The following is a 26982-nucleotide window of genomic DNA, read 5'->3' on the forward strand; positions in this document are numbered from 1 at the left end:
CAGGTTCAATCCCTGATCCCTGGTCAGGGAACTAAGATCCTACATAGCCGAGCAGCGGGGCCAAAAAAAAAAAAAAAAAAAAAAAATCAATCTTCATCACTGCACTTCCTGTTTAAAAAAAAAAGCAGGTATTTTCCCATCATCATTTTATAGAAGATTCTAAGGTCAAAACAGGTGAAGGACCTGCCCCAGTTCACAGAACTAGGAGGACCCAGGTCTCCTCGTCTCCACAAGCAGCATTAAAAGGCAAACGTCATGGACATATATACACTACCAAGTGTAAAATCAATAGCTAGTGGGAAGCAGCCACATAGCACAGGGAGATCAGCTCCATGCTTTGTGACCACCTAGAGGAGTGGGATAGGGAGGGTGGGAGGGAGACGCAAGAGGGAGGAGATATGGGGATGTATGTATATGTATGAATGATTCACTTTGTTCATAAAGCAGAAACTAACACACCACTGTAGAGCAATGATACTCCAATAAAGATGTTAAAAAAAAAAAAAAAAGGCAAACGTCTAGGAAGAGAACAAAGGTTGACACCCTCTTATGTCACAACCGAATCTCTTTGTAAAGATTTATGGAGATTCAAGAAGAACCTATTTGATAATTTTGTTGTATCAGATCAGGATCGATGGCTAGGCAGGCTTTGCGTGGTGCCTGGCACATGAGGCAATTATTGAATGGTGGAAAGAAAGAAGGAGGGAAAAAAGAGAAGGAAGAAAGTTCTGTTTGAGAGGATGAGATTTGCTGCAGAGTACACCCAAATCCTCCTTATGAGAATGGTATGAAAGCAGCGACCCACTAGAGTTGATTGTCGCTCAGCAAGTAGAATTTTGGAGCTGACAGGAGCTCAACATAAGCTGTCCAGCTTCTTTTGCTAGTTACTATGTCCACTTCAGCTGCAGGGATGTTTGGGTGTCTGCCTCTGGTCATCAGCTGATCTGACCTCACATGCCCATATACAAACATTAAAAGCAAATACTTTCTGGGCTGAAAATAAAGTACACATAAAAGCCTGTTTAAACGAATCATTCTTCTTTTAGAAGCTAAAGAGAGTGGGAGGGGAGCAGCTGACATGTTGTGGGACTAGGGGCAGTGTGGACAGTCTCTCTTTGAGCCCCTGAGAATTTCCAAGTTGAAAACACTTTGGGGAGATGATTCCTTCCCTCAGGATACAGGCTGCATCCAGCCTTTCCCTGTGGGTGTTGGTTTTGAACCTTTCTCTTCCTCTCTCCCCCTGTAAATGACTTAATCATTTAATACATAAAATAAGAAAGGTGTGGCTGAACACATAGGAGAGGCTAGAAGGTGTCCCAGGAAACTTACTGTTTAAAGTAATGTTAGGCGTTGGCCATTAGGTCTATAGAATAGCCTTCTCCCTTTTTCTCTTGCCTCCATCACATGTTCATTGCTTCCTTCCTTCACTCATTGTCAGGCATGTAGGTACAAATACGAATAAGAAATCGTTCCTACTGTCAAGGAACTCTAGTCAAGTAAGAAGCAGGCATGGGGGAAGGTGCAGGAAGGAGGCTGGAGGGTGATGGAGACAAGACACGTGCTGCTCTAAGGAGTTTGCCCTTGACCCTACAGGTCAGTGTTTCTGAACTTGTATGGATCAACATTAAAAGAAAGAGCCGATGAAATATTCTTAGTATTGACAACTTATTTTTGTTACAACATTATTTAAATCTATGAAAACATAAGCCGGGTATGACTTCTCAATGTCTATAATCCTTATACAACAATAAAACCAAAACAAATTTACAAAGTAAAACCCAATACAAGGCATATTAACAAAATATGTTACTAATCTTACCAATAATGTCCCTTAGAGCAAAATAAAATATTTTTTCTTCTGGTGGGCACCATTAGCCAACTGACCCAAGGTCACATCATCAATATTGGGATAAAACCATTTTAAGAGTTCTCATCACAAGGAGAATTCTTTTTTTTATAAAGGATTATTTTTAAATGTCTGAGAGACCCCATCAGCCCCAAGAATAAAGTTACTGAAGACCACAGTCTGAAGTTTGAGGAAATACTGCATAAGTGTTTGGGACCCACCGCTGACAGATTTTGAGCAGGAAAGTGATATGATCAGTTTCCACGGTAGGGCAGTTACTCCAGGGGCAGCCGTTCCGGACAATTGGAGGAGTGAGGAGGTGACTTGGGAGACCCCTACAATCATTTAGGTGAGGATGGTGAACAAAGACAGGATGAGCGATGACGTATAAGAGAATAGACCAGAGATGTCTGTAAAAGGCAGGATCTGTAGAACACAGGGGCTGATTAAATGTGGCAGGTGAAGGAGAAAGGGGCGTTTCCAGCTTAGGTGATGCGCTTAAACCCATCAGGAGATTTAAAACTACAGCAGGAACTAACACAACAATGTAAAGCAATTAGACTCCAATACAGATGTTAAAAAAAAAAAGTGAGTTGATTTTCAGTCATAGCCACTTTGGGGAGGCTGTGTGCTGTTGGGGCACAGAGAGTCAAGTACCGTGGGTTAGAACTGAGGAGAAGAAGCTTCTGAATGAGGCCAGCATGCTAGGACGGCCAAGCAGTCACCAGCCTATAAACCGTAACTTCGACGTCCAAGAAGGTCTCAGTGCCCACTCCCCCGACTCCCAAAGAAAATGTTTCTCCTGCCTCCTAGTTGCTACCCGAAGTCCCACCCCCAAGGATCATAACTCCAATAATCTAACTTAATACTCTGAAACTAAAGCACAAAATCTGACACCCTGTGATTGATGACCTGGATACGGGCATGCCGTGGTAAACAAAACGTGGAATTTGCAGTCATTCAGACCGTGCCTCCAATTCCTCCTCCACCACTTACTAGTTATGAAATCTCAGCGAGTCGCTTTTCCTCTCTGTCTTCCTTTTTGTAAAATAGGGTTATAAAACTGTATATCAAAACTATTTAGGAGCATTAAATGAAACAGTGCACATCTAGATCAGTGAATCGTTCCCATTCTCCCAACATTGGCTGAGCCCATGGACAAAGTCAGACGTCCTGGGTTCAAATCAGGCTCTACCACGTTCTAACGCTATGACCTTGGGTCATTAAACTAACCTCTCTGTAACATAGGGGGATAATGACGTTCTCTGGTGTATAGAATTATTGGGATAATTCATTGAGCCAATGTACACAAAACTCTGAGAACCAGGTGTCTTGCACAGAGTGTGCCCTACCTAAGTGTAAGCTGTTATCATCATCGAAGTTACTCCTTCCTCTCTTCCAACAGTGAAGCTTGAGATTCTTTCTTGGTCATCATCTTGGTGGAAGAGGAGAGAGAAACGGTGTGATGCTGGGCACCTGATTCACTGAGTGTGAGGCCCCATGGGAAGAGGAAGAAAAAGAAGGTTCGGAGCCCCAGAGGCATTCTTTGCCTACTTCTCAATTTTTTCCAAGACGAGCCAGGATCTGCAGGGCCCCGGGGGAGGGAGACATAAAGAGACTGGAGCTGAAAGCCCTGTGACAATATGGAAAGACTGTCATCAGATGTTTGGCCAAGGAAGCAACCACCCAGGTGTAGTACTATGAGTTCTAAGGAACTAGGACAGCACTCATTGTTTTCAGTGAATTTGATTTTTCACTTATCAGTGGGTAAATGCCACAGTTATACTGGATTTTGCCCCAAACTGGAAAGAGAAGAAAAAAATTTAAAAACCTCAAACCAGCTTGCCTTTCCCGAGGACCAACCCCTGAGATGTTAGAGCTGGAAGTTAGAAGCCTGTTCAGAGCAGGGGCAGTGAGCAAACACAGAATTTTTCTGATACATTCAGCATTATGATTTCAAGTTCCTGACCCTAATCAACCAAGCTCATGAACAAACTAGTCCTTTTAAACATTTTATGAAAGAAACTGCTGTGCATTTTTCTCTCTGGACTCTCGCCCTTGGAATACAAATGCTGCCTGGCTCTTCCAAGCTCGTGCTCACGGCCATTCTAGCAGAGTCAAGTTCTCGGTGATTTGCTGCCTCCATCAGGATCAGGGAAGAATCTTTTTTAATACATTTCAATTTGTTTAATCCTGAGAAAATGCAATGACTTCTGGGTCAAAATGGGGCAGAGGGGTCTATTGGAGATGAACATGTTATTTGGGTATAAATTTTAATTAGTTAAACTTTTCTCAAAATAAAGATGCAAAGGAATATGGTATCTAAAAACAAACCAAAAAAAGTGGTTCTAATGAACCTAGGGGCAGGACAGGAATAAAGATGCTGAAGTAGAGAATGGACTTGAGGACACAGGGTGGAGAAGGGGAAGCTGGGACAAAGTGAGAGTGGCATGGACATATATACACTACCAAATGTAAAACAGATAGCTAGTGGGAAGCAGCTGCACTGCACAGGGAGATCAGCTCGGTGCTTTGTGACCACCTCGAGGGGTGGGATAGGGATGGTGGGAGGGAGATGCAAGAGGGAGGGGATATGGGGATACATGTATACATATAGCTGATTCACTTTGTTATACAGCAGAAACTAACACACCATTGTAAACCAATTATACTCCAGTAAAGGTGAAGAAAAAAAAAAAAGATGCAAAGGAGTAATATAGAAAGAGCTCCATGTTTGGGGTAAGGTAGATATTAGATCCAATGCCAGGTCTGCCACCTGTACTGTGTGATTCAGGGCAAGTCACTGAACTCCCTTCGTTCACTGGCCTCCACTGTAAGGTGCTGACAGCACTACCTACCCCATAGGCTGGTTATAAAACCCAACATGGTCTGTCCCTGCCTCAGTTCCAGCCACTTCCTGCTGACACAGTCCTCTCTAGTCATATCAGGCTCCTCAGGGCTCCTCTTCCTCTGGCTCTTACTCAAGTTGAGATTCATCTGCCTGAAAAAAATAAACCCTACCACCTCCCCATTTTCCGGGCTGACAGAACTCATCCTACAGACCTCCCTATAGATGCCATTCCTCCAGGAAGTGTTCTTTGTCAACCTCCCTCAATTAATGTCTAGATTGTCTACCCTCCTAGGACCCAACAGGGCCTGTGCATAACCTATCAAAGCACTTACAACAAACCATCATGTTGATTTGTCAGAGCGTCCCCTGGACCCTGAACTCTTTGTAAGCGGAGATCGTGTCCTTCTAATGACATGGTATCTCCAGGGCTTAGTGCAAGGCCAGACACATGAAGCATCCAGTATATATTTGCGAAGTGAACGAAGACTAGTAAATGTTGTTCTTTTGCTATTTGGTCCTCCAATGACAGTTACTGCAGGAAAAGTCAGGCATATTGGAGCACGCTCCAGGATATTTTTCTCAGTTGCTGTTTCTGACACTGTAGTTGTCTTCATGGCCAGACCACCCCCCTTTAGCCCAGACTCCACCTTTCCCTTGAAGTGGATACTGCTGGCTTTCCTTCTGAATACCATCTGCTGCTCACCTAGACACTTGAGCCAGGATCCCAAGCAAGGCTGTTGCCTGCCCTCCTCCTGCCCCTGCTCATCCAGCAGCCTCTCAATCCCGTTTCCACCAAATCCCATTTGATGGGTTACACAAGATTCACTCTGACTCGCTATCTTTGAAATCATGCGACCAAGCCACAGTCGTCTTGGTCTTCAGTGAAGAAAGATCTAACCCAAGCATCCTCCTTTCCTCCCCCTCCCCTCATACAGGTCAGATTCCCTAAGAACATATTGGAAGGGGAGATTGATTTTACATCCCTTCTTCACCTAGAACTTGCTTCTGAGCACCGTGTTTTCCTTTCTACTCTCCATGGGCCCCTGCCTCTCCCGCATTGGTCACGATCAGGAACTACCAGGTAACCCCCTTCAATGGGTACCTCTCCCTTCTCATGGGCTCAGAAAAGAGGTTGATGGGCTAAGCACACTTCAATCAAGTGCCCAGAACTTTCATTCTACATTGTGTCGCCACAGAGGAGTTAGAGGGGTATTGGTCTTGTCTGAACAACTGGGATAATTTAAGAAACCAAGAATATATGTTCTCCTTGCAAAACTTAAATCCATATACTGCTTATGAGTCTTCTCATGGCTTAAGGGAGAAATATCCCAAAAGTAGACTTTTCTTATGGGGTTTCCATCATGGGCACAAGCCTGTTCCCATCGAGGCTCCCACATCTCCAAATGCCTTGTTCTTCCCACTCTGCAGAGCAATGACATCTAGCTTTCAATCTAGTTTATTACCCAAAAGATCTGGTCTTGACCCAGAAGTCATCACCTTTCCTGTGGTACCTTTCCCTAAGTCTGAGTCATTCCACTAAGGAAACTCAGAGGAGCTTTATCCGGAAGACAGCAATGGGGAAACCCATGATTCCTCAGGGAAGTCTGGACCCCCCGAATAGAAGAGTGGTTACGAGCAGGAACTCTGGAGCCAAGTGACCAGCGCTTGCAAATGGCTTTGACTTTCCCAGCTGTGTGACTCTCATCATGTTTCTTACCCTCTCTGCACCTCAGCCTCTTTATCTGTGTTATGGTGATAATATTAGTGAGCCTTTCCGAGTAGTGAGGTTTTAAAGAGTTAAAACACGCACAGAACAGAGCTTAGCAAAGAAGAAGTGCTCAGTGAATTTTAGCTACAGCTCTATATGGTTTCCCACCACGGTAGACATGTCTATTACTTTTTCTGTTTATCTAGCAAGTAATTGTTGATGCAGACATATACACATTTGCAGACAGCTTCTGAGAACAAATACGAATTCCCAGAGATTGTACAATCTGGGAATCTTTCTGAATGACTCATGAGGAAGTCTCAAAGTGGAGTCAGCACAGAAAGCTCACTCCTTACGAACTTTCAATTTACAGATTTCCATTAGGTGCAAACGGAACTTTTCCTGCTGTCCACATTTTGACTGAAGCCCCTAAGGTGAAAACATAAGTAACAAGCATCTCCTTCCTCAATCGTCCAGGGACATGTTGGACACCAAAACTCACTACAAGGTGGCCAGACTGGTCTTTTACCTCCTGACTATATAAAAGGAGACGAATCTATGCTGCTGCAAGTCTAGGGTGACTAGAGAGGAAGATGAGGGGTGCTTTGGGGTTCTGATAATATTCTGCTTCTTGATCTGGGGCTTGAGACTTGGAATCCCCAAAGGGAGTTTGTGGACGGGAATCCCTAAGAATAGAGGTCACTTGACTCTTCTCCTTTCACCAAAGGAGAGACCGACATGGGTCCTTGAAGGCTTGAGGACATAGTTGAACAGAGACCACAGCCTGCCACAGATCGTTTCTGAAGGCAGGAGCCTGCCGGAAGCTGCCCGAGAGGGCAAGTGAAGACAGAGATAGCAGAGGGGGCAGCCTGCCTGTTCTCGGCACGGTGGACCATGAATGGACGAGTCTTCGTGAGTCTGGAGGACGCTATGGAATGTATGTTAAAATATCTTGAAAGACCCACCCTAGAGGGTGGCCTGCCAGAGCCAGGGGACCCCGGCAGTATGAGGCTGGAGATACAACCACTGGGACAGGAGTTGGGGTGGAAAGAGGAAAGTGGGTCACAAGAGATCAGTTGAAGAGTGTATCACCCATACAGGAACCAGTGCAGCACAAAGGTCCCAATATAGAGTACCCACAAGTGCCCACTGTAAAATAGAGCAATGAAGTGTCCGACACCTTGGCAATGCCAGCCAAGAGGAAATCACAAAGAGCACCAAGTACTTGAAAAGCCTATTTGCCCTCTTTCTCCTTTACTCATGCTCCCCAGCCCCAGAGAAACCAAAGGTAGCTAAGCAAATGGAGAAGGGGGAGTGCATCAGAAAGAATAATGAGCAAGCAGATGCTAAGATCAGACCCTCTTTCCCTCATTTTGGGACCCCCAGCCAAGGGTCAGGCCTAGGCTATGGAAATGGGAGAAGTTTTGAATTGGCTCTGAGATCAAAGTTTTGATTTAGACTCTATTGGATCTTTTAATACTGGAAGTCATGATTATCAAAATAAGATTTGGGTTTTTTAGGGGTTTTTTTTTAATCTGAAAATGACCAGGCTACAGAAGGGGACAGGGAAAGGAGATTGAGCAGTGTATGTTTTCAAGGTGATCATGGTGGGGAAAATTCAGCAGTTTCCTATGTATAACTATTGAGTTTAATACAATCCCAAGACATGGGATAAAGCAAAATCTCATCAGCCCTACCCTCTACCAACAGTGGTAGAGCAATTGCTTTTGTGGGCCTGGCATAAACTGATCCTTGGCAGAAAGGTCTTTGTCCTTGACATTGTTATGAGGGACCCTGATCATTCCTTTCTTTTACTTCTTTTGCCCCCAGTCTGCTGGGCAGAGGAGAGCATGCCCATCAGTCACTTCTTGGGTCCACAAAGACCTACCCTAAGGATGGAGATCACTGCTCTTGATGACATCATTACATTTGATGTCAAAGTCCTCTCTCAGTTTCTCTCTAAGGAGGGTGGAATGGCATTTTTACTCTTCTAGTCACAGAGACATTGGATATTTCATGTGGGCTGGAGAAGGAGAGGTACGATTTATTCAGGAAGGAAAGGAATTTAAGGGCCTTTCCCAAGAAGTAAGAAACTTTCTCTGAAAGAAGCAAATTTAGAGATTCACACAACTCCAAAGGGGACTCAAGAATGGAATGGAATGATCCTACCTTTCTTAAAACAATAAAAATGAAACAAATCAAACAACAAAAAAAAACCATACCATGCCAGTAATTTCAAGAAGTCCGCAAGGTAGTTGGACAGCCCTCTCTCCCCGCTCTTTCCTCTTTTCCACCCTCTTCTCTTGCCTCCAGGACAAACTCAAGTCTTTCCTCATCATTGCTTCCACCTTGTTACTTGCTCCACCATTCTCTGAAAGCAAGCCCCTGGGTCAGCCTTTCCTTTCACAAAGACTCAGGGAAGCAAATGCAAATTCCATGAGGAAACCGGAAGAGTCAAGGGGAAAGTGCTGGTTGTTTACATTCCATTTTGCACTCTCCTGAAAGCTTACATTCGGTAGAAATTCTGAATTTTCTTGAAGTAACTAGAGGAAGCCCAGTTGGAATAGTAATATCTAAATAAAAATGCTTCTGACCTGCTAATATTAACTAATCTAAAAATACCATGAAGCATGTGGTTTTCATTACAGCAACAAAGCAACTATAGTATGACAAGCAGCCTGCCTTCCAAGACTACCCTCATTTACATGATATTATGTTACCCGTGGAGTTGGACTCTTGGGCTTAAAGAAAAACAAGAGCTCCACAGCAAGAGGTGAAATGAAGATTTAGGCACTCGGCCAAAAATTTCAAGCTACCCAGAAAAGATTTGAGCTTATGGTCACATGGCCTCACCCTGCTCAACACTCTCTTCACACGTCATTTATTCCACGCATTGGAACTTCTCACACGTGGCTCTTATCACAGGTAATTGTGTATAAGATGAGGGCAGAGTCTGTTTCTTGAGCAAAACCACATCCCACATAGCCTCTGTTACGTGCTCTTCAGCATTGATGGAGCTCATGGCAGCAATACCAGAGAGGTATGGATGGAAAGAACGCACACTTTGGAGTCCCAGAGCTGAGTTTCAAGCCTAGACTGCATCTTTAAAGCTGTTTAACCTGGGGAAAGTCTTTCACGTCTCCAAGTCTCAGTTTGCTAATCTATAAAAAGGGTATTAGTATTAAAAAAAAAATGACTCTATTATATTCAGAGCTAACATTCATTGCATGCCTTCAACATGCCAAGGACTCCACTTAATGTTGTTACGGGCACTATTTTATTGAATATTCCCAAGAATCTGATGAGGAAAGTCCTCATATCATCCCCATTTATAGATGAGGATACCGAGGGCCAAAGAAGTGAAGTAACTTGTTACACGATAAGTGGCTGAGCTGGGATTCAAATCCAGGACTGACTCATGTCAAGACCTGTGTCCTCGTTTATAGGGTTTAAGTCAACACCTACCATGACTCAACACACCAATAGCAAAGTGGTTAAAGGCATGGACTCTGGGTTCTACCACTCCCTTGCTGGCTCTTCTCTGGCCTTCAGTTTTCTCATCTAGAAAATGCGGATAATAGAGCAGACCTACCACGTCGTGTGGCTATAAGGGTTAAATGACTAAAACGTATATGGCTATGGAATAATTCCCAGCACGTAGTAGTGCCTCTGCTCTGTTTACTATTTTTATTACAATGAAACAGCTGACATATAAATGATGAGGGGAGCTGGAATAAGAGGAAGAAGGAGCACGGGAGGCCACCAAATGACTACTCTGTGACACTTATAAAACCCTTAAGGGAAACTTGTAGAGATGGCCAGGAACAGTTTCAGAGGTGCTGGGTCCCTGCTTATGCAGATCCTGGAGACATTACAATTTTACCATGTTTACATGACTCTAGCTGGTAAAACCAGGAGACATCTGCATACGAAACATGACGCTAAGCAGATGCATAGCTTAGGTAGGGCCCGGAGGTTGAGGGTTGGAGAGTCAGGCTAGACCAGTCCACTGGTGCCTGTGCACCCTTGGAGGTGCCCCACCTGTCTGATGATGTCACTGTGTGAAGTTACATGATGATCCTGAGGCTGACATGCCAGTGGATGCATAGTGATGGAGTTGACGTGCCTTGTTCATCAACCCCATGAAACCATTTTCAGATCATGCCCATTGTGGAAGGATGGAAGTGTACCTAGTGGGAGGCCTCCGTGATGGTGGACATTTGTACCAAAACTGACCTGGGAACTTCTTAGCAGACTTTGCAAATAAGAAAAAAACAATCTCTTTTGAGATGTGATATGAGGCAGGATTAAATGATCAGGTAGAAAATGCAAACCACTTTCAAATAATCTATGGAGTGGCTGTCAACATTAAAGCCACAGAGGCTGACCAACCCTCATTTCCCAAGTTATGATCCAAAGGAAGAGCTTTTTAGTCTCAAGATGTAACGGGAAGACCAAGAATGAACCTTTACGATGCAAAGCCAGAAAGAACCTTGTCTTAGACCGTCTTCTGAGTTTTGTTTCCAGGTGTGAATTTCTGGCTGTAACAAAGATGATAAGTAAGTATGCAAGCATTTCACCTCTTTCAAACTCCTTACTTTATTGCACATATCAGATGTAACACCAGTTTTCTTATTTTAATTTTAATAGCCATCGCCAGCTAATTCACAGTGTCCTGGAAATAAAGGCTTATCTTACAAAAAAAAAATCTAAAGAAGAGGATGATGAGACTGCTTATGAGGAAAGATCTCTTCCTCAGGAGGCAATATGCAGAAATAACCAAAAAAGATGGAAAGAGCATGAATTTAAAGTCTAGCCTTAATGAGTCTTATCTCTCTTTACTCTGTGATTTTTAAAATATAGACTTATTCTGGCAATACTATGAAAGTACTGCTAATACACCAGTTACTAGAATCTGGATACGACATAGACTTTAATACAGCAGGGAAATAACAATTTATTTCAAAATCTGTTGATGAAATTTCTCTTAAGAAGGAAGTGTCTTTTGCTTAGCAAAAGTGCGTTGAAGAGCCACTGGTTGTGAAAATGTAGGCTCTGAGATACTGTTGAGAAAGGAAGACCAGTAAGTCAGTCAAAGGAAAGTATATTTCTCTGCATAAAAATATAAGAAAAAAATAACTTTCCAAAGGCAGGCTGAGATGGTGGGGACAGGATATGTTGGTAGAAGAAATAGGTAGGTAAAGAGAGAAGGCATGAGGGAGAGGGTATAGGAAAATGAAATCTGGAAGCCCAGGAGAAGAGAGCTCAAGAGAAACCACTGGTAGAGAGATCCAGGAAGATCTCAATTTCGAACTCAGTGGGGACATCCCGTGATTACTTTTAAAGAATTTGCTCTGCTCTGTGGCAATTCAATCCCCCTGTTTTCTCAAACCCTTTGTAAAAATGGGCTGCGCACAAGTGCTTTCTGGAAGGGGCATCAAAAGAAAAAGCAACTGGGTTCGATTTGAGAAAAGAAAAACCACATGAGTCTAGATAGACATGAGACTGAGAATTTAGTAGAAGCAGAGAGCCTAGAAGGGTTAACCAAGCCCACTCCACCCCTACCCCTGAGAATTTCCACAGAGTGGGTAGAAGGTATTCTGGGTTTCCCTTTAGGTGTGTGTGATGGGATCTCAAGCCATTTTTATTCAATTACTAGTGTTTGGGGTGATTCATAAGGCTGTCAGAATTGGGGAACACCCAGAGAGAAGACATCTGCATTACATTAAATGTGACATCTCTCCTGATGCAAAAATCTCTCTTATTAAAGAAAGATTCAGTGGCATCACTACCTTTTCTGCAGCTGGTGCCGTGACCAAAATATTCTAATAATCATTAGGAAAGCAGCCGGTGAAATTCAAATATAGCCTTTACAGCTAGAAAAATAGGTCTCTCACAAAGTGATTACTCAGGATACAGCTGCCAGAGCATGATTTCTTTCTTTATGTACAGAGAAAATTTTCCCATGAGCTTTTGGGGTGGCAATGGCAAGACGAATGAATCTTTAAAACGGGGGAAGTGGGATGAACTGGGAGATTGGGATTGACATATATACACTACTGATACTACGTATAAAATAGATAACTAATGAGAACCTACTCTATAGCCCAGGGAACTCTACTCGGTGCTCTGTGGTGACCTAAATGGGAAGGAAATCCACAAAAGAGGGGATATATGTATATGGATAGCTGATTCACTGTGCTGTACAGTAGAAACTAACACAGCATTGTAACACAGCAACTATACTCCAATAAAAATTAATTATAAATAAAAAAGAATGAATCTACAGGTGTGGAAGCCTGCGTGACTTTGAAAAAGACATGATTTTAAGGGGGACCTGGTTCATCTTCATGTCTACCTTTCTAGTCTGGAAGTGATGCCCTTTGAAGTCAGTGGGTTTTAGAGATTCGAGAAGCTCCATTCGAGGGACCTGGCTGCAGATCTGAGATCGCTGAGAGAGGGTATATATTCTCTTAGGATTTCTACACAGAAATTATTACGAAAGTTCTGGCAGGCACTGTGTGTGTCAAACTGTTGTTCCTTGCAGACAACTGTAAAGAGTTGTCTTTCAATATGCACCTTGCCCTTGCCTCTTCAAATCCTTCCAGGACTCTTTATCCTTATAATCTTGCTTTTACTTCCCAGTCTCTTCTGAACTGCCTTTCAAAGGCCAGTGATGATCAGCTAAGGGAGAATTGAATGGCATCTCTTCCTGCCGATCCTCCCTGGCCTCCCAGCATGACCTCTGTGAGTTCAGAGTAGCAGGGGAGGTAACACTCTGACACTAGGCTGAACCAGGCAGCGGGGGAGGCAGGTACTGGAGTCCTGGGAACCGTGAGGGCTCCCGGAGACCTGCCATATTCATTTTTCTTTATAACCATTGACCAAGACCCGCTCCTTTGACCAGACTTAAGTCAGGCTCCTCTGAGTCCTCTCTCTCTGACTTGGCCCTGACCTTGGGCTCTGTCCTTAGCCCACATCGTCCAGTCTTAGCAAGAATCCTGCTGCAACAGTTTAGCAAAAATCTCCCACCCTTGATATCTGTCACCCTCAATACCTGATCAAATTCCTCACCTGTCGCCCTCAATGTCTAATAACCCCCCCAGACTACCTTCAGTAAGAATCCTGGCACATCGGTTGAGCCAGACCCCTGCTGGCCTTCATGTTTCCTCTTAGTAATTTTCCATCCACTGACCCCCACCCTGCCACCAGTCTTTGTTTTCTACTTTTCCTCATTGTGTTTGGAGGTGAGATTTCTCTCTCTCTTCCCTACCATGAAACCCCTATTGCTGGAATTTCTCTTGAATAAAATCTTCCTTTTGGTCTTTAACAAGTGCCTGAATAATTTTGCTGTGGTACCATTCAGAGAGGCTGATTCCACAGCGTATTTCTGGAAAAGCTGCCTTGGCCCTCCTTCTCAGGCCTCTCAGGACTCAGAAATCTAGACCCACGTGCTCTGATTTTGCTTCTAGATCTCTTCTTCAGCTGCACTGCCAGCCCTTCGATGGGACGTTGCTGCCTCTCATCCGACCTTGTGACCACCATTATCTCTGGCCTTCTAGTTGTTTCACTGCTTGTTCCCAGCCCATTCTCAACACACACACACTATCCTCCTCCACACTGATGCCACGGTAACCCTCTAAACGCAGCTCTGACCTTATTCCCTTGATGTAAATCCTTCAGCATCTCTCCATATACTCCAAGCTACAACCTTCTGTCTAGTTCTCCAAACATTTTTTGCTGTCCCCCTTGCTCAGAAAGCCCATTGCTGATTCACACTCCTGGCCTGAGGCTTCCCCTGCCAGAATTATTCATTCTTCTCCCTCTGCCTTTCTAAGTCAGTGTAACCATCATTTCCTCCAGAAAGGCTTCCCCAGCCCTACCCAGTGGGAAGTGTGGGTCCCTCCTTGTGTTTGAAGTAATCCTGCAGATGACTGGCTAAGAGGCTTAGGGAAATGAGTCTCCGTCACACACACATTTTATAGAAATTAGAATTGAATGTGATAACCACAAAGGGTGCATTTTCAGCAGGGTTCATATTGGGAGGTGTTGGCGTATTTCTTCACTTCTTGTTTATATGGCCAGAAATTTCTGCATACGTTGTTGTATTAGTCGGGACATTTTCAGTTTCAAGTGACAAATATCCAACTCAAATTAGTTTGAACCAAATGAGAATGTATTGGTTCTCATAATTGAAAAGGCAAGGAGGAATATGTCGAGTTCAGGCACGGCTGGATCCAGGACATCAGATTATGTCTTTAAGATGCAGTTGCTTCATCACCTTCAGACTCCGCTTTCCTCCTCCTTAAGCAAGTCGTCTCCACGTGGCAGTACAGATTATCTCAGCAGCTTCAGATGTTAATGGTTCTTTGCTCTTGCAATCTTCAGAAGAAGGGACCCTCTCTTTACCAGCCCCAGCTCAATACCTCTAAAATGAGTCTGAAGCTCTGCTTGAGTTAGATGCCTACCACAGGACATCACTGTATTGGGGAGAGTAGGGTATGATGGTCCATTCTGGCTCAAATTCCTAACCCTCAGGGGAAATCACCACATGAGTGACAGCCCACCAGACTAGAGAGGGAAATTTCCCAAGAGAGAGATGCTAGGCAGACCAAAAAATCGCTTACTTTTTTTTTTTTTTTTCCAGATAAATCTTCTTTTATCCCCATTCTCTGTTGTGACATTTGCAGCACATGTATTCAAATCTCATGGGGACATAAAACCCTTACGTAGAGGGTGTTCAGTGCAGTTAGAGATGTGGGAACAGGCATTCATGGGCCGAGCCCAGGGGTCCCCGGTGGGGAGCCACTCATCCATGTCACCTGCCCGAGTGAACGTGCTTCCTGAACGACACTGGCCCTGACCAGGTCTAAGAACAAGTCCTATACGGAGTGTCTCCTCGACTACCTTGTCCACAACCTCCCCACGTAGGACTGAATCAGATTTTTTTCCTGAAAGCCTTGAAAATTTTCCTCCTAGGTCTAATTCAAAAACAAAACAAAATTTGAAAACCCAGAATACAGAAATCGTTGGTGGTTGGAGAAAGTCATGAGGTTGCAGACACTGTAATAAAGTAAAAGGATCTGCCTGCTCAACTCCCAACAAATGACTCCCTCAATCTTGACACGTCAGTTTCAGCAAAAAGTGCATGTTCTTTAAAACAAGTTTACCTCTCTCTTCAGCTGAGTGGAGAGTCTAAGACAGGATAATTGAAGAGCTGGGAAAAGCCAAATAACAGTTTTCATCAGGAGAATAAAATAGCATCAGTTCTCTGGATTGGACACTGTCCAAGAAAAGCTATTACCCAGCCGTGACACGTGAAAGATTTGCTTTGATTTCATATGGGAGAGTATTTAGCAGTGTCAAGATGAAACATGTCAATTCCCATGGGTTATCCAAAAATGCTATTATAAACACAACCCTGAAAAAAGCAAATCTACTCCCATTGCAAATGTCACCAAGCTTCTGATGGAAAATGGATACATTTGCCAGCTTAGAAGAACCAAGAGGAGGCTGGAAGGAGGGAAAGACGGAGAGAAGGGAGGAAGGGTGGGAGAGTAGGAGGGAGGCAAGAATGAGTGAAGGAAGGAAAAAAGAGAAAGTGAGAGAAAGGTGACCTTTTAGCCTGCTTCAGATTCATGCTGAAAAGTGTAATGGTTAAGAATGCAGGCTTTGATCAGACACAGAAAGACAAATTCTGTTATGGTCTATCTCACACGTGGAATATAAAATAGTCGAGCTCATAGAAGGAGAGAGCACAATGGTGGCTGCCAAGGGCTATGGGGAGGGGGGAATGGGGAAGCGATGGTCAAAGGGTACAACATTTTAGTTTTGTACGATGAATAAATTCTGGAGATCTACTATACAGCATAGTGCCGACAGCCAAACGATACTGTGCTGTATACTTAAAATTTGCTGAGAGGGTAAATCTTATGTTAAGTGTTCTTACCACAATAATAATGATAATGATAGTAATAAAGGGGGCAGGAGGAAAGTTTGGGAGGTGATAGATATGTTTATGGCCTCGATGGTGGTGATGCTTTCACATATGTATACTTATTCTCAAACTCATCAAGTTATATATATTAAATATGCACAGTTTTTTTTATATATCAATCACACCTCAATAAAATGATTTTTAAAAACTGACCGCCTTCAGACATCATAGCTAAGAGGCACAGGGTTTCTTTGGGGGTTGATGAAAATGTTCTAAAAGTGATTATAGTGATGGTTGCAAAACTCTGTAAATATAATAAAAGCCATTGAGTTGCACACTTTTTAAAAATTTATTTTATTCAAGTATAGTTGATTTACAATGTTGTGTTAATTTCTGCTGCACAGCAAAGTGATTCAGTTATACATATATATGCATTCTTTTTCTTATTCTTTTCCATTATGGTTTATCACAGGATATTAAATATAGTTCCCTGTACTATACAGTAGGACTTTGTTGTTTATCCATTCTATATATAGAATTGTACACTTTAAATGGGTGACCTATATGGTATGTGGATTACGTGCGTGTAGTAAGTGCTCAGTAAATGAGATCTGATGCCATTATAGGTTGATGGAAACTGTGTATCCTGGCGCTCCATAGAGCATTCCACAGAAAACATTTCCTCTACAGAAAGGTTATTTAAACTCATCAACTTACAAATACCTAGACAGAAATCCTGAATGGGCTATTTATTTATTATTTTCTTTATTTCATAAAGAATGGCAAACTATGAATAAAAGTACACTCTTGTCTGACACACTGAAAACAGGAAACAGCATCTAAAGAATCTTCAGCATTGTCGAGCTCAGAGGTTTGCAGGACACTAGCGGTCCCTCTAGGCACTGAATCTTCCAGCCCTGATGAGGCAGAATTCAGAGTGACGGTTTTCTGCTTCAGCCCCACTAGATGTCTCTTCAATAAATTTCAAAGACAGTCAGTGTCCTGGCATCAATCTGGTGTCCAGGAATCCTTACACAGAAAGGACATTGTTTTAAATAACCAGACAATTTGCCTGAGTTTGCCTATATCCTAGAAGCCACCTTCTGCGGTCACATATACAGTCGTAATGGAAGAAATCTTTTGTTTTCCAAAACCACTGTCTGGTATTAAGAAGATACGGGGGGAGGCAAAGGCAACAGTGATGTTATTTTGATTCATTAGGAACCATAGAGGGTACTTGGATGTTCTGTCTAAGAAATTAAAAATCAGGTTTTGCTCTGTCAGACTTAAATGACCAAATCAATGGAGACGATAGAGATGTGTAGTTACCTTAACGAGACAAAGCAGCTCACAGGACAGAGCAAGATTTGCCTCTGTGTTGTTGGAAGGAATTGATGCATCAGAATAAAAACAATGTTTCTTCTGGCAGCTGGAGGAATGGAGAGAAGCATGCAGACAGAGAGGTGCCCTGGCCCTGGTCCTGTGGCAGGTAAATCCCAGGGAGGGACTGTACCATCTCGCTGAGGAAACCTAAGGTGAGCAGTCACATCCGCAGATCCCATCCTCCCCGGCAAGGCTTCTGAATGTCACTGGTGTCCCCGTGCCCATCTGCCCACAGGGAGACAGGGTGCTGCTCAAGCCACACGGGAGAGCGGTCTAGTCCCTGTAACAGGCCCATTTCTCATTCTGAACTTTACAGCTCACATCCAGGCATGTTCCTCAGTCTCTTCTGAATTCGGCAGTGTGGGTTGGCCTCTCCCAGCTCATGGCTTTGGGCACTGACAAGATTGAGGTTCCCGCCCTAAGATGCTCTCTCTGTAAGACTGTGCCATAGGTTATGAGCCAGCTCCTGGAAGCACCTCCTGGAAATACATGGCTTTCATACTTTGCTTTCCAATTTACACAGAGTCCTGAATCTTGTTTGGCTGTCAAAGTTTAGAGTTTTTCAGTGTAAATAAATCTCATATGTTGTTGAGAGCAGAACAGTGTCGACTGAGGAGGTTTCCCAGAGAAGAATGCGAAGGGATTATGTAACATTTGCATTCTACGGGCCTTCTTGCTTATCAACAGAGGATAATAACTCAAATAACTCTTGGCTAACACCAGTAGTTAAAAAGCAATGAATGGCCCGGCTGCCCATAGAAATGTATTTAATTGTTTAGCAAATATTGTGTGAGCCAGATGCTGTCCCAAACCAGGGATGCAGCAGAGAATTAGAACAAAACTCCTGCCCTCAGGGAGCTATTTGCTATTGTTACACACGCATAACTATTAGTCAACACACAATTGAAGTACAGAATGTGTCCCACAGTGATGAGTGCGGCAGGGAAACCAATGCAAGGAAGGAGCCCGGGACTCGGGGGAGATGGGGATTGTCAGGGTGAGCTGCACTGAGAAGGTGACAATTGGGTTAGAAGTTCAGGGAGGCGAGGCAACCAGCCACATGGTTACCTGGGAGAAGCCTATTCCAGCAAAGGGAACCGCAAGTGCAAAAGCCCCAGAGTGAACATGTGTCTGCAGAGTCTGGTATGGCTGGAGTGGAGTGGGTGAGAGGGGAAAGAGAGGGCGGTGTCACACATGTGAGGTTGCGATTGGGAATTGGATCAAGCCGGGTGTTTTGGAAATGTGAACAGAACCCATAATTTAAGACTATGCCAATGCTTTTCCTCACTTCACAATCAAGCCTGGGGTTTGCCCCCCACCCCGTCCCATCACACACACACGTGTTAAGAGAGTGTGTTGTTACTGCCTTTCACTGGAACATTTCAGACTATAACCAGCTCAGTGAGGGAATGGCTGTGTGCAGGTGTATGTCATGCCTCTGGGGTGACAGTCTCTTCTCTGGCTTCTCCCCTCTCAGCTCCTTGTTCCTCATCCCTGGTGTGGCTCTTTCCACATTGTCATATAATTACTTGTCTACTTGTCTGTCTTCCTCCCAATTATGAACACCTTTAGGGCAAGAAATTCACTCACTTTTGTAACTCCAGCCCAAGCTAAGCATAAGGCACAAAATAGGAACTCAATAATTGCCTTCTCACTGCAATTTTTTTTTAATTTATTTATTTTATTTTATTTTTTTTATTTTTGGCTGCGTTGGGTCTTCGTTGCTGCACGCGGGCTTTCTCTAGTTGTGGCGAGCGGGGGCTACTCTTCGTTGTGGTGTGTGGGCTTCTCATCACAGTGGCTTCTCTTGTTGCAGAGCACGGGCTCTAGGCGTGCAGGCTTCAGTAGTTGTGGCATGCGGGCTTCAGTAGTTGTGGCTCACGGGCTCTAGAGTGCAGACTCAGTAGTTGTGGCTCACGGGCTTAGTTGCTCCGCAACATGTGGCATCTTCAAGGTGAAACTAACAAACCATTGTAAAGCAATTATACTCCAATAAAGATGTTAAAAAAAAAGAAAAACAAATTTGAAAGTTTTTGCACGACTTCTTTGGAGGTCAGACCTGAGCTGACCTAAATCACGTGATGATTTAGGTCACCAGAACTAGAGAGAAAATCTATTTAGTCTTGAGTTACTGCGTTTGATGGTGAATATTCATAGTTTTGCTGCAGAAATATTAATGTATTTGATTATGCCGTATGGCCCCAGACTCTGCTGGGGTGTTGCATAATACTTGGTGTACGGTCTGTACTGCTTTTCTAAAATCCAAAGACATCTGAAATCTGAAACACATCCGGCTGACAGGATTTCAGGTTAGAACTTGTGGACTGCAGACTGGCAGCGCTGAGAGGCGGGCACCATGCCTTGCTTATGTGTTAGGATGGACACAAGCCCTCGCTGATGCTAACTGTGGCTTTGATGGCCCAGATTCCTGTTTAGCAGAAAAGTCCTATGTCTGATTTCTGAGCAGCCAACTTCCTCAAAACACAAGGGGAGAGAACGCCTTTCTGAAAGAAAGCAGTTTCTTTTAGTCACATCTAATCAAAACTATAGAGTGTTGACATTGGCTGTTGTTTTCCTAGGGAAGTTTGAATACCGGGATGGTAACTGGTTCTCACCAGCTGCAAAAATCACCCTTAGTTTTCTGGGCATGATCCTTAACACAAACCAACATCACACCAGGCCGTTAAAAAGGCAACAGTTTGTCCTATGGTTTTTTTTTTGTTCTTATTTATTTATTTATTTATTTATTTATTTATTTATTTATGGCTGTGTTGGGTCTTCGTTTCTGTGCGAGGGCTTTCTCTAGTTGCGGCGAGTGGGGGCCACGCTTCATCGCGGTGCGCGGGCCTCTCACTATCGCGGCCTCTCTTGTTGCGGAGCACAGGCTCCAGATGCACAGGCTCAGTAGTTGTGGCCCACGGGCCCAGTTGCTCCGCGGCATGTGGGATCCTCCCAGACCAGGGCGCGAACCCGTGTCCTCTGCATTAGCAGGCAGATTCTCAACCACTGCGCCACCAGGGAAGCCCTGTCCTATGTTTAACAAGCTTCCAAACTCATGAACTCATCTGGCATTTATAACCAGCATTTATTCATTTGTCTGAAGGGATGATGGATTACCTCGTGGGCGTAATAACTGAGTGGTTATGTTTCGTGGCAAGTGGAGTGGTTCTGTGAGGGGAACTAGGGAGCTATGAGTGGGGAAGCGGCACCCTTGGGAGGTCTAAAACTTCAAGGTCATGGTAGTTGGTGTGGACGTGGCAGAGAGAAGTGAGGGTGGGAGTGAGAGGGCGTGTGAGTGACTACAACTTAAGCTGGCACTGCAGTTGTTAGATATTTTACTGAAAATGCCTTCAAGCACGGCACTCACCCCAGGCAGCCACAATCCCCACCATAGCCTATTATTTCCTATTGTCTTAGGCCTGAGCTAATTTGCTAGTGTTAAACCCCTGGTCCATTTAGCCTGGGCCAGAACTTTGGTGGGAGGATGGGGGGTGTAACGTGTGCTATAAAGGGAATTATTGGCACAACTAGAAAAATCTGAACAATATCTGGAGATTAAGTAACACTATTGTAACAAGGTTAATTGGCGATTTTGATCATTATACAGTGATTCTGAAGAGGCTGGTCTTATTCTTAAGAAATGCACATAGGAGAGTAAAGGGGGAGAGAGAAAAATCCAGATCTGCAAAATTAGAAGCTCCAGAAGTAAAGCTAAAAGAGAGGCATTTGTAGGAAATAGGCCAAGGGATTCGCAAGCACGCCAAAAGGTGAGAGCCAACGAACTATCTATCAATGCTTTTCAAAGTGTGTTCTGTTCACCGCAGCTCTGGCCTCACCCGGGAGTCTGTTGGAAATGCAGACTCTCTAGCCCCACAAAGACTGACTACATCCAAACCTGCGAGTTTAATACGATCCCCAGTTGATTCCTCTGCACCTTCAGGTTTGAGGGACCCTGTTCTAGCTCACCTGCTTACAGATGCCCGTGTTATAGCTGCATAAAACTTGTTTACTAAATAAAGAAAAAGCCTTTTCTTTGCTGTTTTCTTTGGTGGCCTTCGAAGGCCAGGAAGAAGGAAGGAAGGAAGGAGGGAAAGAAGGGCAGCCTTCGCCAACAGAGCTATCATTTATAACTACTGCTGCGCTGCACTCAACTCAGATGTAAAATTTACTGCTATTACACAAGTGTCACTTAAATCCATCAGGGTGGCACCTGATGTTCTCCCTGCCAGACTTATTGCCTGGGTGGGACACATTGCCCCAGACAGATACACTGGATGCTGCCCCCAGAATGACACTTAGAGTTGCCATAGCAATTTTCACCACAGAGCTAGAAATGCAAGTTTATCAGGTACAGGGAGTGCTGTTCTGATTCCAAAGACTCACTTAGCATCTTGGTAAAAGCACCTTATGAAACGGAACTAGATTGTCCTGTGACACCAAGAAACAAGACAAAACAAAAAACCTTTTCTTGCCTCAAAATATGTGACGCAAAACCGAACTCAGGTGCTGAGGATGGGGCTCCTCTGCTCACCGTGAAGCATCCTTTCCCAAAGAATGTTCCAAAGAACACTAGCCTAGTGGCTGCTCCTGGCAAAAAGGACCCCATAACTAAATAAGTGTTGGAAACACCGCATCTTCTATTTCTCCTCTTGGAAACTGAAGACGTACATTAGTATAGTAAACGCTCTGAGAAGTCCAGCCTTGTAGAAAAAAAGTCTCTGTCTAGCAGGGTTTCCGAAATAGATTCTCTGATGGGACTCCTTTTTCATCCAGTACTTATTAATACTTTCTAGAACTAATGCTTTAAGAAAAAAACTGAGGAAACATTCTAGTGGAGATTTTATACCCAAAGGAAGAACTCAATTCCATAAATGGAACGTTTAAAGGAAAAAGAATGGCAGTTGTGAAGCACATCTAAAAATATTGACGGGGCCTCTGAAGGACTTGGGAAATGGACTTCCATTCCCTGCCAGGAAACTGCCACAGAGATAAAGAGACTCCTTTTGTCCTGAACATAAAAGAAGTAATATTCTTTGTCTGCATTAGAGTAGAAGATGGGGATGACTGATAAGTTACCAGAAGAGTTATCTTTGATCTTTCCCATTCCTTCAACCCCATATCCACTCCACCACCAAATCCTGCTATTCTTCCTCAATATCCTACCTCTTACATGTCCACTGCGCCCACCCAGGCTAAGTTACCTGAATTTTTCCAATAGTCTATGAATGGGTCTTCCGACTTTCACCTAATGTCTTTCCCACACTGCAGTGCACTGTTGAAAACCTTCCAAGAGCTGCCCCAGCAAGAAAACAGGAAGCCGACATACGTGTGGCCTGGCATTTTTCAGCTAACTCACCTTGACTGGTCTCCCACTCACTCTCACTCTCCAGCCATCCTGGTCTTCTTCTGTATCCCCTCTACCTGGAATTCTCCTGCCCATCTTGGTTGTGTTTATTCATCCTTCAGATCACTTCACAAAAAATCATTTCCTCCAGGAAAACTTGCTTGATTCGACAGTCTAGGTCAGGGCTACTTAAAGGGCAGTCCACAGTCCAGAGCCAGTCCAAATGCTGTCTGCAAGGAGATAATTACAGAAATGGAGAAAGCAGCATTTAGAAACTTCTATGGTATTTTAATATTACCATGACATCCAAGCACATGATCAGTAGACTAATCTTGTTGAACCTGATAAAGACCAGACCAGGTGCTGTCAAACTCATGTGGTTAGTCACACGTGGCACCCAATGTATGCCAGCATCAGTTCGTGACAGATTGGAGGGGAAAACTTGTCCTCCATCACACTGAATTTGAGAAGCGCTGCTCTAGGTCACATGCCATGTTACACACTCTCGCAGCTCCAGGCACCTTCCTTTCAACGTATTTATCACAACTGGTCATTTTAGGTATATTTTTGTGATTTTTTTTTCTCCTACACAGACTCCTAGCTTCATGAGAGTGGGCACCAGGTTTGTTGCTGTTCAACGTTGCATCCTCCTAGCCTAGCACAGTACCTGGAACATAATTGGTACCCAATAAATGTGCCTAATTAGTAAGGGGAAAGAGTGAGCCTTGTTGATTTTAACTGTGTCTCCTCAACACCATTCTTAGTACTTACTACATCACCTGTGGCTTATATACGAGGATGGGAGAATGGCAGGGGCAGGTCCTGAGAGGGAGATAAGAGAATAATTATTCCATGAACTCAATCAGACCCTTTCAGATTGCAATTCAGTGGCATAATAGAGGTAAAATAAAAAGTGGACACTGCCGTTTTAAAGGGTACAAGGGAATGCTTTGTCTTTGGTAACTTGGCTCTAGAAGCTTCTGCTGTCACACATGAAGGGTGTTTTGTTTGAGATTTATATTTCACTCTCCTAAGTAACATCAGAAAATATTATTGCCCTTACAGTAACAGAGCTGGGCACATGCCAGCTTTCTACGGGATTGTATTTCCGCATACATCTCTCCCCTCTGTGCCTTTGTTCCCAGCTGTCCTGTTGATAAAATGGAGAGAAAGAGAGCTCGTGAGCTGGTGTGACTTTGACAGCTTGACTTCTTGACAGCTTGCCTTCTGGCAGCCGCTGGACCCCAGAGCATACTTTCCTCCCCGGGGTGGGGGGCTGTTATCAGAATCAAACATCCCTGATGAATCTGAATTTCAAAGGATGCAGATATCCACTTTAATTTAAGAGGATTATTCCAAAACAGCTCTGAGAAGGACATTTGGACTTTTGGCCCCCTGACTCAAACAGGCATCAGAAGCAGCTGGAATCTTGAACTTTTTCCAGGAAGGAAAAGAAATTTTAATATAGTGAAGACAGCAACGGATGGCGTCAGTCTCAGCCCCAGCACTGGACAAGGTATCTAATCTCGAGGGGGCTTCCTCGTTGGTGAAAAAAGAGGATTTGACCAGATGACTGCTTCTATCTCTTCTAGCTCTGAAATTCTCCCACTCTAACCTCTAAGGCCTCTTCTAGCTTTAAAACTGGAGGACTGAATGATTCCAGTTCCTCTAGGCCACAAGCTTCAAGCACGCTAAGGAGCCCTCTATCTGTTCCCTAGATTCTGTACTGAATGAGGTGGTACTGAAAGGTTATATTGAGATAAAGGACTTCACGTTTGCTACTCATTGACTTTAAACTTTCCTCTGAAAAGTCTACAATACAACTTCATGCCTAGCATTGTGAAAACAAATTTGTTTACAAAATCCCATGGCTCAGAGTCTAACTCTAGTTCTATAAATGGAAAGTGTATATACTAATATTCTTTCCCAAAACAGCCTGCCTGGACAAAAGGCCCTAGGATCAAATAAATTTTCTGAAAAACTGCACTGGGTACTCTCTCACTGATGTATCACCCTGCAGAAGGCCATGCTATGAAACTGACAAGGCCTGCACTCAAGAAAACCTACTGAACTTCGGGCTTCCCTGGTGGCGCAGTGGTTGAGAATCTGCCTGCCGATGCAGGGCACACGGGTTCGAGCCCTGGTCTGGGAAGATCCCACATGCCGCGGAGCAACTAGGCCCCTGAGCCACAATTGCTGAGCCTGCGCGTCTGGAGCCTGTGCTCCGCAACAAGAGAGGCCGCGATAGTGAGAGGCCCACGCACCACGATGAAGAGTGGCCCCCGCTTGCCACAACTAGAGAAAGCCCTCGCACAGAAACGAAGACCCAACACAGCCATAAATAAATACAAACTAAATAAATAAATTAAAAAAATAAAAAATAAAATGAATTATTAAAAAAAAAAAAAAAAAAAAAACCTACCGAACTTCACTTGTCCTGGCCTTTCTCAACATTTAACCACGGAAGCCTTTGATTTTTCCTCTGAAATATTAACATTTACTAAACTAGGGCTCCACCAGACATATTTGAGAAATGCTGCTCCAACCATCTTCCGCTTGGTAGGTGCAGGGAGTTCCTTAAAAAGGCAAATTCTTCAGCCCCACCCCAGAAATAATGAGTCAGAATCTTTGGAGGTAGAATCCAGAAATATTAGTTTCCACAAGCCCTCCAGGCAGTGGTGTACTGGAGCTGGTAAGTACCAACTTCCAAGAAGAGAATGTTAAAATGCCAGGAATCTGAGAAATTTTCAAGCCAATGGACTTCACGTTGGTAGACTGAAATTTGCCTTGGTGGACGTATTTACACCGTGAAAATCAGCAAATGCAACAATTCAGGGTTTTTTGTTCTCCCCCAGATTGCTGGTTATTAAACATTTATCTGCAAACCACGGCCTCCAGGAGATCCTTATATACAGTACAGTTTGAGAACCACTGAAAAGGCAAGGTATTATATCATGCATCAAAACTATGTTAAAATTTCAATCACTACTTTTACCATGGCTTTAGATATTCCACGAAAATGGTATGCAGGAGAAAGTCTGGTGTTTTCTTCTTAAAATTAGGAAGAAATTATCGAGAAATAAAAATAATCAAGTAAGCAGAATCTCATTAGGAAGAGGAAATTTTTGCCTTTATAGACTTTGGAGATATGTAAAGGTCTTGCTGACAGATATAGCTTTATAATGGGTCTTCTTTAGTAATCTGGAAAAAAACAATCTAGAGGTATAAAAATATTCTCAGAGTATTGATTGTAACATTTTCTTCTTAATTTTGTAAACTCCTCTTCACCACTACATTTCAGACTGAAAAGAAACACATCTCACACGTATTAAGATTCTCCCTGGTCTCTTGTGTCCCTGGAGTGTCTTTAGAGGGGGTGATAGAGTACATTCTTTCTTTCTTAAAGGGACTCCTCTGACAGATCCAATTACAGTTCTGATTTCATGTCTGATAGCAAACACAGAGCCCAGGGTGATCTTTTCTTCATTTCTCTGGTTCAAGCAGAGTGCAAAATCCAATGACAGAACAGAAAGTAGATTGTGAGACTGAAAAGTTTGAGTTTCTACTTAACATTTGCCTTTCTATTCCCTCTAAAGGTGGGCAACCTCAAGGTGCCTGCTGGATTAAACAGGGTTTTGCTTGAACAGCTTATCTGGCATAAACACACTCTACTGGGTGTCATATCCCGGGTCGCTAGAACCCTGACCCACCACCAAGAAGGATTTAATTGTTACGAATCCAGCAGTTCCTTCTGACAGCCAAACACAGCAACACTGCCTGTCTCTCCTGTAAAATGCCAAGTGATGTATACTTAAAGACAGAAGCCTCTTTTCTCTCTCATCAAGGTTAAGACTTCCTGACAGCCCTGAAATATACCTGGGGCAAAATGGTGATGAGGAAATAGAGATGAGGA

At 43.6% G+C, this 26982-nt stretch overlaps 1 long non-coding RNA gene across 1 annotated transcript; it reads right to left on the bottom strand.

Moving 5' to 3' along the window:
• Window positions 1-367: 367 nt before the first annotated feature.
• Window positions 368-26982, bottom strand: LOC309642038. The gene is made up of 2 exons (XR_014252926.1): window positions 23082-26982; window positions 368-19685 (listed from the first exon to the last, which is right to left on the bottom strand). It is a non-coding gene; the product is annotated as an uncharacterized lncRNA (long non-coding RNA).

Source organism: Balaenoptera physalus (genome assembly GCF_965194825.1).
Source record: "Balaenoptera physalus genome assembly, chromosome: 13".
Classification (NCBI taxonomy): domain Eukaryota; kingdom Metazoa; phylum Chordata; class Mammalia; order Artiodactyla; family Balaenopteridae; genus Balaenoptera; species Balaenoptera physalus.